At 40.5% G+C, this 12,805-nt stretch overlaps 1 long non-coding RNA gene across 3 annotated transcripts in view; it reads left to right on the forward strand.

Annotated features, from left to right (window-relative positions):
- Positions 1 to 12,805, forward strand: part of LOC105260674 — a 328,107-nt gene that overhangs the window by 292,075 nt on the left and 23,227 nt on the right. For 2 of the 3 annotated variants that reach the window (XR_006599882.1, XR_002743214.2), the window contains one exon: positions 7,943 to 8,023. This is a non-coding gene — a long non-coding RNA (uncharacterized LOC105260674). Of the gene's footprint in view, positions 1 to 7,942; positions 8,024 to 10,062; positions 11,208 to 12,805 lie in introns of those variants that run through there. The other variant, XR_006599883.1, reaches the window with a different exon arrangement.

Raw genomic sequence — 12,805 nt, forward strand, 5'->3', positions numbered from 1 at the left:
ATGTAAGATAGCAAATTTAATTGATAAATGCTGTGTGTGTTCTGACTGCTTCATCGACCGGCCATTCCCCTGTCTCTCCCTCTCCTCAGGCTTCCCTGTTCCCTGAGAAACAACATTATTGGATTTAGGCCAGTGAATAATTTTTATAATTCACAGTTACCTAAACTTTTATTTCATATTTTCTTTAATAATTGTTTTGTTTTTAGTTCTTTTATTTGTATTTAGTTCTTTTATTTAGTTCTACAATGGCCTCTAAGTGTACAGGTGAGAGGAAGAGTCACATATCTGTCACTTTAAATTAAAAGCTAGAAATGATTAAGCTCAGTGAGGAAACCATGTTGAAAGTCTAGATAGGTCAAAGCTAGGTCTCTTGTGCCAAACACTTAGCCACCTTATGATTGAAAAGGAAAAGTTATTGAAGGAAATTAAAAGTGCTGTTCCAGGGACAACATGAACGATAAGAAAGCAAAATAGTCTTATTGCTACTATGGTGAAGGTTTTAGTGGTCTGGGTAGAAGATCAAACCAGCTACCACGTTCCCTTAACCAAAAACCTAATCCAGAGCAAGTCCCCAACTCTATTTCTGTGAAGGCTGAGAGAGGAGAGGAAACGGCAGAAGGAAAGTTTGAAGCTGGCAGAGGTCGGTTCATGAAGTTCAAAGAAAGACGCCACCTCCATAGCATAAAAGTGCAAAGTGAACCAGCAGGCGTTGAAACACAAGTTACAGCAAGTTATCCAGAAGATCTAGCTAAGATATTTAATGAAGGTGGCTGCACTAAACAACACCTTTTCAATGTAGCTGAAACAGTCTTCTGTTAGCCGAAGGTGCCATCTAGGGCTTTCATAGCTAGAGAGGAGAAGTCAATGGCTGGCTTAAATGTTTCAAAGGGCAGGCTGATTCTCTTCTTAGGGACCGGTGCAGGTGGTGACTTTAAGTTGAAGTCAATACTTACTGACCATTCCAAAAATCCTAGGGCCTTTAAGAATTATGCTAAATATACTCAGCCCCTGCTGTATTCTATAAATAGATCAATAAAAGCTGAACAAGAACACATCTGTTTACAGCACGGTTTACTGAATATTTTAAGCACATTGTTGGAGAACTGCTCAGGAGGAAAAGAGAAAAAAAAAAGATTTCTTTCAAAATATTACTTCTCACTGACAATGTACCTGTCATCGAAGAGCTCTGATGGAGATGCACAGTGAGATTAATGTTGTTTTCATACCAGCTAACATAATATCTATTCTGCAGCCCATGGATCAAGGAATAATTTCAACTTCCAAGTCTTGTTATTTTAGAAATACCTTTCGGGGGCACCTGTGTGGCTCAGATGGTTAAGTGCCCGACTTCTGCTCAGGGCATGGTTTTGCAGTTCATGAGTTTGAACTCTGTGTCAGGCTCTGTGCTGACAGCTTGGAGCCTGGAGCCTGCTTCAGATTCTGTGTCTCCCTCTCCCTCTGTCTCTCCCCCACTCTCACTCTGTCTCTGTCTCAAAAGTAAATAAACATTAAAAAAAATTAAAACAAAACAAGAAATACATTTCATAAGGCTATAGCTACTATTCCTCTGATGCACCTGGGCAAAGTAAATTAAAACCTTCTGGAAAGGATTCACCATTCTAGATGCCATTAAGCACATTCATAATTCATGGGAAAAGGTCAAAATATTAGCATTGATAGGAGTTTAGAAGAAGTTGGTTCCAACCCTCGTGGATGACTTCAAAGGGTTCAAGACCTCAGTGAAGGAAGTCACTGCTGATGTGGTGGAAATAGCAAGAGAATTAGAATGAGACGATGGGACTCAATCACTGAAATTTCTTGATAAAACTTTAGGAGATGAGGACTTGCTGCTTGTGGATGAGTAAAGAAGGTGTTTTCCTGAGATGGTATCTACTCCTGGTGAAGAATTTGGGAAGATTGTTGAAATGACAACCAAGGAGTTAGAATATTACATAACCAGAGTTGATAAAGCAGCTGTAGGCTCTGAAAGGATGGACCCCAACTTTGAAAGAAGTCCTACGGTGGGTTAAATACTATCAAACAGCATCACAAGCTACAGAGAAATCATTTATGAAAGGAAAAGCCAATCAACATGGCACCCTTCATTGTTGTCTTATTTTAAGTCACTCCAACCTTCAGCATCCACTACACTGACTAGTCAACAACCACCAACAGGGAGGCCTGACCCTCCACCAGCAAAAGGATTAATACTCACCGAAAGGTCAGATGATGGCTAGCATTTTTTATCAATAAAGTACTTTTTAAAGTTTATTTACTTTACTTATTTTTGAGAAAAAGAACCAGTGTGGGAGGGGCAGAGAGAGGAGGGGACAGATGATCCAAAGTTGGCTCCGTGCTGACAGCAACGAGCCCAGTGCAGAGCTCAAACATACAAACCAAGAAAGAGATCGTGAACCGAGCTGAAGTCGGATGCTTAACCTACTGAGCCACCCAGGCGCCCCAGCACTAAAGTATTTTTAATTAAGGTATATACATTGGCTTTTTAGACATAATGTTATTGCACACTTAGGGAGACTACAGTGGAGTGCAAACATAACTTGTATGTGCATTGGGAAACCAAAACATTATTTGACTCACTTTATTGTAATATTTGCTTCACGTGGTGATCCAGAACTGAATGCACAATATCTCCGATGCGGGAACGTGGGGCAAGCTGAGGGCAAAGTACAGGCTAGCAGCACCCCCGCCTCCCCCACCAGGTGGGATATGTGTGATGTTCCTTGGCCACTCACTCCTGGCTGCCCAAGAACAGGGGAAAGGAGAGAAAGCGAATGGTTGACTGATAGAGATCACAGTCATGTAGGACAGGAGTCTCCTTCAGTTTATGGGTCATTCATTCGGTAAACTGCAAGAGAAAAAGCAATTTTATCCATAGCCTGATCTCCAGAAACCTATAGACTCCATTTCCTGGAGCCCTAATATCACCCTTATCGAGGGGTAAAGAGGGTTAAGTGCTTGCCGTGGTGATGTGGGAAACTAAGGCAAATGAAAAATTTAGTGAAATGGTGTTTTCCTAACAGCATCTAGCTCCTCCAGGTCCTGGAAACTTTGCTTCCGAAATTCCTTAGAGACTTACACTATCCCTAACCCCCTCCCAGCCTGAGGGTGTATAATTGGTTACCTGTCACAACCCCAGTGCAGCTCTTTCTGCCCACAGGTCCTGTCCCCATGCTTTAATAAAAATCACCTTTTTGCCCCAAAGATGTCTTGGCCATTGGCTCCGCACCACCCCACCATCACCTCAAAACCCCATCATCTCCAAGGTAGAGTACACTTTTCTTGTAGAGATACAAGAAATGGCCCCTTCCATAAGACATATGGCAAGACACAGGGAAGGGTGCCACCACCAAGGTCAGTAATTGCATCTCTGTGACCTGTGCTTCCATTCCCACCCCACTCGCCCTTTTTCTCTCTGCTTCTTACAACACATCTTCTCTGCTGCTGACTCTGCTTTCTTCTTTCACTCAAAGGGTCTCTAGTGATTACATGGGGTACACCTGTACAATCCAGAATTCCCTCTCCATCTCTGTCTCAAGATCCTTAATTCATATCTATATCTATGAAGTCCCTTTGGCCATGTACAGTAACACATTCCCAGATCCCAGGGATTAACATTTGGGTATCTTTGGAGGGCCATTAGTCTGCTTGGAAACAGAAGTTTTCTACTCTTCGATTATTTCAGCCAAAGCCAGTTTCAGTTGTTGGCAATGAAGAACCATAATTAAAACACTAGTATTTCTAAAAGTGTGTTCAATGTACCCAAAGATGGCCTCAGATGTACTGAATAGGACTGTTTGAAAGTGGACCAGTGAATATGCTTTTTTTTTTTTTTGGTTTGTTTTGCCAAGTAATTCTTATGAACGGTAAATATCTTCATCCATGATTTTAATGTTGTGTTTATATGAGAATAAATTTTAAGTGTTCTTCTCTTTCAAGAATACCCCTGTGGTTCTTATTCCCAGTTTAAAGCAAAACGGTTTAGTATGCAGTGGGACTTAATGGGAAAAGCCTGGGCTTTGGAACCAGACTTCAGTTTGAATTTTGGGTCTCATACTTTTCAGCCACAACTCTTCTGAGCTCTATCCATTCACACTTAAGGTTGACCAAATCCCGTTCCCTCTAATCAGAATTTTCTTATCCACATGCAAAGCAGTATCATTGATTTTAATAAACTAATGTAAAGGTGGAATAAGATATTTGTATAACAAATAATAGTGCCTAGAACATGGTTAGTGTACAAAGAAAAAGTTTCCCTGTCAAAATGCAGCACAATGTGTATATCCATAAACAAGTAACTCCCGTGTTAACTTAAGACATTGCTTAATGTTCCTTTTACTGGTCCCAGAATTTTGCATTTTCTGATTTTCCTTTAGTCAGCACCGAGCCGTGGACATTATGTCAACCCCTCCTTCCTGTCCAGATATCCTTTCTCTCCACAGTTTTACTTCAACAACTTCCGGATGCAGGCCTGTTGCCTGTTGATTTTTGTTCAGGTTTTGTGATTAAGAGGTTGTGGCATGTTAATCTCTGTAAAGTATTTCTCTGTGGACTTTTCCAGACAGCCCCTCTTTCATCTGGACCTCCTTTAGCCTTCAAAGGCACCATTCAGGGCCAAATCTGAGGTAGGTTTAAGGCCTGGAGTAAATCACGTTGGGAGGCCCCTTCTTTCTGGTTAAAAGGAGAAAAGGAGAAATGATAAGATATAGGGAAAGGTCTTTAATGCTTGAGAAGAATGAAGGCGAAGGCATCAATATTCCAGGTGTCTGGCTTCTGTGCCCTTTAAAATTTGTGATTTATATCTACTATGGCGCTCTTTGAGGTTCAGAACTGTATAATTGTCAAATATTTTAATAAATAACCAATTCATATTGCGGTATTTCTGATGGCATTTTTAGAAAACAGTCAGCAATTTTCATATTTTTTCTCCAAAAATTATTTCAGAGTAAGTCTTAAATTATTATCACTACTAAAAACTAACATACTCATTTATAGTTGGCATCAGATGAGCTTATTTTTATAAAGAGTAACTGAACTATATTAGCATTAGAGAAAAGACTCAATCACATTGCAATAATATACCCAGCAAAATAAGTAAAACATCTGGTCAAACAGCTGTATTTTGATGTATATAAGCCATAAAATTAAATTAACTAATTTTTGTGACTGATTTTCCTCTCCTTGCTTAAAAATATTGATCACAACTCCATTTGCTTTGGAAAATGGATTTCCTATTTTCTTTGGAATACATATGTATGTGGATTTCAGCATCTGTGTCTATATTAGGGAATGGCGATAAGGATACCCTATCAGGTAGGTCACTGCAGTTGAGAGTTTTCGGATCAGACTCAGATAACAGAATGCTAGATATATCACAGAAATTCACTCACCTACACTATTTAAAATACTTAATAACTCTCTTGGACAATATATAACTAAAGTCAGTCTCTTTGTGCCTCTGAAAACAAGTAATCTAAACCAGCTTCTAAAAAGTAAGGTTACTGTCATCCCCTCTACTGTTGCCCAGTTGGAATTAAAAGATGATATTTTTGGTCAGTATTTATAGAACTATTCATTTTAAATCCTCTCATTAATTACCTCCACTTTCATGATCCTTATGTGCATATGAAACACTCACAAAATAGTAACAATGATTTCAAAAACTCTGTCCCTCGGCATCTTACCTTGTGGAGAAATGACACAAATTATTAGTTTCTGCTCTTAAAAGGGTAAGAGGGGCACCTGGGTGGCTCAGTAGGTTAGGCATCTGACTCTTGATTTTGGCTCAGGTATGATCTCACCGTCCTGAGATTGAGCCCTACATGGGGCTCCATGCTGACCACACAGAGCCTTCTTGGGATTCTCCCTCTCTCTCTGCCCTTCTCCCACTTGTATGCATGCTCTCAGTTTCAAAATAAATAAAATAAAATAAAACTTTTAAAAAGGACAAGAGCCATCTCTTTTAAAAATTGAAAATAGAGCTATGAAGCTAATGCAAATTTATATATGTATAAAGTATAAATAATGTATATATAAATGTATATGTGTGTGTGTATATATATATATATATATATATATATATATATATATATATATAAAATTGACAGTCATTCGTGCTTTTAATATTTTCTTTCATTCTAAAAGTTCCCCTTCTCCATCTTTCTGGAACATAAGAGAATACAGATATTATTTTTAAAACCCAATAAGTTCTTTCCTCGACTTGATGTTGATTTGCTTCCTCTTAAATTATTCAATATTAAGCACCTGCCATATGCCCAACATGGTACTGGAGACACTGAAAAGGTCACAGACAAATTTCTTGCTCTTGGAAAAAAAAAACAAAAACATAATTTCCTTCCATTCTGAGCCACTGATTCCTTCGGAAGTTACTAACACCTTGTATCATTAGGTTGTAAAGAATTTATTCCAGACAGGATAGAGAAAAGTTACTATTCCTCTTTTCTTTAATGTGACACTTCCAGGGTCTGTCATATCCTGTAATTTTCCATTTTCCTGAAACACGAATTGTAATCCTAAACTGCCAGGCAAGTGTGAGAAGGATTCACTTTCCTAGTAAATATGAGCAGAGGGGGTATGATGTGAATGGTGTGTGTTAGCAAAAAAAAAAAAAAAAAGAGGTTTGCAGAAGAAGAGAAAGAACATCTACTTTATATTTCACTACACTGAAACAGACAGAAAATGGGGTGGGGGCCATATTTACCATACCCTTTCTCCCTAAAGCTAGGAGAACGGTGTCATATTAAGTGCCACCCTAATGAAAAGAGAGAGTTTGGACCATTGGCCAAGATACAGCTGGTTTACTGGTTTGGAGTGAATGCAGAAGATGTTGGCAGCAATGGCGAGGGAGGGAAGGGGTAGTGGCCCACAGAGTACCAGTTCTCAGGGGAGGGGATTGAGCGAGAGGAAGATCCAACAAGGCTGTCAGAGGGAAGACCTCTGCATCTCATAGGTTTTTGTTTTCTCAGCGCTGCTGCCTTTGAGGGTGTGTATGCATTTAAGCTTATATTTTAGCATATAATCTCATCTAAAAATGCAGTAGGGTTAGTATCCATGGATTCAGGAGTTTCCTTAGATGTCAGGGGTCTACTCTACTAGATTCCGGTCCTATCTTTCAAACGGCCTTTGACAGGTAGGTACACTCACCCATCAAACGGATTTCTCAACTTTATTAAAATGTAATCTGTCACTGTTTTTACTCTGGAAAATTTACACAGGCATGCATTTACACTTCGTCTTTCCACCAGAAGCTCAATTTTAGGAGACAGAAACGAATTTGTCAACACTTTTCGAATGAAGGAATACATACAAAATGCGTCGCCCTTAACACAACGATAAAAAGGAGATGTGGAAGAAAAGGTGAAATATGAAAATACATTGTAACTGTCGTTGGCAAAGAAAAAAGATGAAAATGTCGCAAAAAAATAATAGCATACTCAAGATTTGAGATCTAAGTGATGAATCCTGTATTTCCAAGTGGAGGAAATGGCCTCCGTGCTAGCCGCAAATAACTGGGCCTTCTGTTATTTGTTGAGCAAATTACTGGGAGCTGAAAAATAAGAGGCATGCAAAATCACCTTACAGCTGACTTGTTCAGCAAAGTTCAGTGGCTGTAAGGGGTGAAAGCTGTACCTGGCAAGAAATAAGAGAAATTCAGCAGGCTAAAAAAAAATGCTGCCTCCCACTGCTGCCTATTAAATAAGTCTTACAATATTGTCAGTGGCACCTGGGTTTTACTCAAAGTCAGGGAGAGAAAATGGAATCTTGGCAGATTAAAGCAATAGTCGTGCTGAAAATGTAAACGCACGTACAGAGATACACACATGCACACACACACACACACACACACACACACACACGCACACACACACAGAGTATGTAATTTTTTTCGTTTGTTTCTCTTCAGGCAAATTAGAGTGTGGACTTCCTGGCTAATTACCCTTATCCTGACTCCCAGAGAGCCGACCGCCTTCTCAATAACTTACAGGTGACTTATTATTTTTTTTTCCCTGCCAGTTCTGCTCTGTGTTTAAATCAAAAAGGCAGATAACCCATTTGTATCAAATTATGCATGACAGTTTGGGGAGTGGGTTATATACTTCTAGGAGAGGCACAAACCCCAAGCTGTTGCATTTCATTACCCACATGGCTCTCAGTTCCGGAGGCAAAGGTTTTTGTAGTGTTTAAAGATAATTTCTTACAAGTCTGTTGGCCTCATTGTGAAGAATTCAGAGATTTAAAGGGGTTGTAAAAAGTATACCTCCCAAACATGCTATCGGTTCCTTGAATTTGGAGGAACAGAGAACAGCAAAAGACAAAAAAACAGAAACAAAACAACAGAAATCACAGTGTGTGAAACATCTACAGTCGTTCTGCAAATTGTGGAATTGTCTCTTTCTCCACATTTAACTTTTTAAAAAAAAATTTTTAATGTTTATTTTTGAGAGAGAGAGAGAACACGAGCAGGGAAGGGGCAGAGAGAGAGACTGACACAGAATCCGAAGCAGGTTCCAGGCTCTGAGCTGTCAGCACAGAGCCGGAAGCATGGCATGAACCTCAAGATCATGACCTGAACCAAAGTCAGACGCCCAACCAACTGAGTCACCCAAGTGCCCCAAGTTTATTATTTTTTATTATATATATATATAATATATAATATATTTTTATATATATAAGTATATATATAAATATATTATATATATATATATATATATATTTTTTTTTTTGGAGAGAGAGACACACAGCATGTGAGCAGGGAAGGGGCAGAGAGAGAAAATCCCAAGCAGGCTCTGCACTGTCAGCTCAGAGCCTGATGCAGGGCTCAAACATACGAACTGTGAGACCATGACCTGAGCTTAAATCAGGGGTCTGATGCTTAACCAACTGAGCCATCAGGCCCCCCTCAGCAGTTGCTTTTGACTATCATGTGAGGTTATAGATATACATGATCAACTAGTGTTGTTGGGATCATCTTTCAAAGTTGGATGTATTACTTCCTTAGTTTCTGGGCATCAGAGTAACCAGGCTGGGATTAGGGAGGAGAGTGTCCAGTTCATGGCAGATAGCTTAGTCCATATGGTAATATATGCAACCTCTACCAGAGCCAGAATTTGGTTTCAAAGGAAAAAAGTGTGTGCCCGAGAATGCATAGTTTTGCCCCGTAAATCAAAAACTTTAAGCTGCCTTTATTGAGCCATTTGATCTGTTATAGAACAGTCTGGTTTTGTAAGGATGAAGGATAAGGGCTGCTTGTACTTTGGCCAAAACTAGTTGCAGATAGTTCTCTGGTCTTGGGACACACCCAGAGTTGACGGCCTTCTGGTCACCTGGAAAATTTAACAAATCTGCTTACCCCAATATGGTACATATTGGACGCAAAAGCGAGTGGCCATTTCATAAAAATAAAAGGTAAAAAAGGCAGCAAAAAGTTCTTTACCTTCTGCTAGTGTCCTGATACATCCCAGATGACTTGATCCGTAGAAACCCCAAGAACAGTAAGCATCTCTATTTGCATGGATTTGATCTCCCACCCACTTGAATGTATTTGAGACACCTAATTCTTCTTGTTCTCCAAATCCAGTTAACGTGATACTTTCAGCGATGTGGATCTGGAGGCAGTTTTATGGATCGGGAAGTGGTCAGGTTCTCCCCCAACTGAATTGTGTCTCAGAGCCAGAGAGCTGAGATAATCCCGTGGCAAAACAATGGAAGTATATGTTCCTTCAAAATGACAAGAAAGTAGATGTAGAGAAAAGAGTACACTTCAGATCAATAAATACATGCCAGGTATCGAGCTTTTAGTCATTTGCTGCATGAGCTCCAGTTGAAGTCTTTATCTGATTACGTTCATTGATAGTCCTCTGCTAGTCTCCAAAACTTATCTACTCCTGCACATGTTGGGCTGGAGAGCTAGAAGGGATGTGAGCAGAATCAGTGCCTTTGTAAATGTCACATCTTTGATGGTGGTGGGAATGTCTGTGATTCCACTAGGAATGCAATTATTCTTATTTTTGTTGCCATTTAAAGGAAGTTCCAGAAGCTTCTATATGAGCTTTCCTATCAAAACAGCCTGCAGTCCAGGAAGCTAATGTAGAAGCCTGTCAGTTGCCAAGGGCATATTTTGGCTACGCGTTCAAGAACTGGGAAAGTAAGCATGTGAATTTCTGGATCTTACAGGCTCTATGATATAGACAGATATCACAATGCCATTTATTACTACCCTTTATAAGTTGTGTCACTGGATCACAGCGACTGCCTACACACCCAGCCATTAGATGCCCAGAGCCACAGGCAGAAAAAAAAAAATAATCCACAGTTTTCAGAGTTGTTTCCCCCGTCTTCTTCCTTAAGGAAGAAATATTTACAGAACTAGTATGATTTGCAGGTGTAACAGTTAACTCCTCAAAGTTATCAGGTTTCTTCTTTAAGAGTCTGTGAGTCCATGAAATAAGTTAGGAATAGAAATTGGGTGAGAAGTCACAAGTCCCTACCATGGTTGGTTATAAAAGTCAGGTAGGACGTGAGTGGGATGGATGCCCATCTGTTTTTGCTGTTCAGGTCCCATGATCAGTCAAGCACCGTCAAATACCTTGCATTTCACACCATTCAGATTACTATGGCAGACTGCTGCCTCGCAAGACCCCGCCCTTAATAGCCCTCTGAAAGTTATACTGTCTGTGTCTCCACACCTCTGCTATCCTCTCACTCCCATTCTACCGGGGAGATCATATCAACTGCCCCTTCTCCCACCAGCTACTAAAATAATTTTTTAGGAATGCTTGCACTCCCCTCCCCAGTGTGTTTCCAAAGGCCTTGGGGTAAGGGGACCTTCTAGGTCCTTTGTGAATCAGAGTTTGCTTGAGTGGAAGACTGAACAAGAAATTTTCACTCACTTATTTTAATCTCCACAGTCTTTGGATTCCTTCCTCTGGAATCTACCCCAGTTTTTTGTCATGTCAGTGCTGTCATGGGGTGCTATGGTGTCCGAGTTTTAGCTGCTAATTCAATACATGGGATCTAGAATTTTTGGTAAGTGCACCTATGTGGCTAAAGTCAGCTTAATCGGGGGCGCCTGGGTGACTCAGACGGTTAAGTGTCCAACTCCTGATTTTGGCTCAGGTCATGATCTCACAGTTCCTGAGTCCCAGCCCTGCATCAGGCTCTGTGCTGACAGTGTGGAGCCTGTTTAGGATTCTCTCTCTCTCTCTCTCTCTCTCTCTCTCTCTCTCTCTCTCTTTCTCTCTCTCTCTCTCTCTGCCCCTCCCCTGCTCATGTTTTCTTTTTCTCAAAATAAATTTTAAAAATAATAATAAAATAATAAAGTCAGTGTAATCTAAAATATACTGTTCCTTTCTCCTTCATCAAGTACTCCCAAGATCTATTTCAGGTACTCATTGGAACTTTGTAAATTAAATTAACTAACCTTTTGTGATGTAAAGTTCATTTGCTGGATAAACTGGGAGCTGATTCTAGTTATAGAAATGGAAACAAAGGGACAAGAAAGGGGAGGAGGGCCCACAAGAAAATGTGTTTCATGTTGCCAAGTAACTCCATCAGCTGAGGAAGGCATAAGTGTCTTCAAGGAAGACAGAGGTTCTTTGGAGGAAGGCAGTTTAGGGATGATGGGGCAGTGCAGTATCTCAAACCCAGTGCCTTATGCCTCATCACTCTGTCTGTTTCAGAATCCTATTCTTTTCTGATTAGTGTGTTTACTTTTACAGAAGATATTTAGGAGACTGAATTTGACGCATTTTGGAATGCAGCAATGCTTAGGCTTGACATGCTGTTTAGATTTTCATTATTTTAGTTGTGCAGCTGCTAAAAATTAGTGTTTCTTTATCATCAGTCCTGGAAAATTCCCAGGTTTTAGTTATTATTCCCTTACCAAATATTCAAGGATCAGAGCATGTCATTCTGTCTCTCTCTCTCTCTCCCTCTCTCTCTCTCTCTCTCTCTCTCTCTCTCTCTCTCTCTCTGTAGTGCTATTCCCAGCAGACAGTCCATATTCAGTTCTCAACATTTTACGTTCTTCCTACTGTTCTTACAGTAGTGACCACTTTCCTCCAAGCCAAGCCTCAGTGAGCACTTCATTTCTGACTCCTAATTTACTCTTCCATCTAATATCCCTGCCCTGATTGTTAAATGAATTTTCACCTAGCCAGATAACCAGTACCAGATTCTCTGGTTTCCCTGACGATATCTCCCCTGCGTCTCACACTCTGCCGATATCTATGCCAGTCAGGATTCTGTAATGATGAAATCAGAAACGAACCCCTGCAAATTTGAAGAGAGACCCCTACTAATTTGAGCCCCTGCTTTTTAAGGTAGAATGGAGATAGGTCACAGAATACCTTGGAAGACCAAGAACCAGTATCAGATATTGAGAAAGAAACTAGACATGTTAGAGGTAGGGTGACCAACTCATGCTGGTTTGTCCGGGACTCTCCCAGTTTTAGCCCTGAAAGTCCCAGGTCCTGGGAGATCCCTCAGTCCTGGGCAAACTGGAAAGAGTAGTCACCCTACCTGGCATGCTGTAGTAACACTTCAAGTCATGCCACAAGAGTAGCCTGGTTATGTCACATTGTCTCCAACACTGGATCTTAGAAACTGTCGGGGCATCTGGGTGGCTCAGTTCATTAAGCACTCGACTCTTGGTCCTGATTTTGCAGTTTGTGAGTTCGAGCCCCACACTGGGCTCTGAAATCACGGAGCCTGCTTGGGATTTCTCTCGCCCTCTTTCTCTGCCTCTACCCGGCTTGTTCTCACTCTC

Source organism: Felis catus, chromosome B3 (assembly GCF_018350175.1).
Source record: "Felis catus isolate Fca126 chromosome B3, F.catus_Fca126_mat1.0, whole genome shotgun sequence".
NCBI lineage: Eukaryota > Metazoa > Chordata > Mammalia > Carnivora > Felidae > Felis > Felis catus.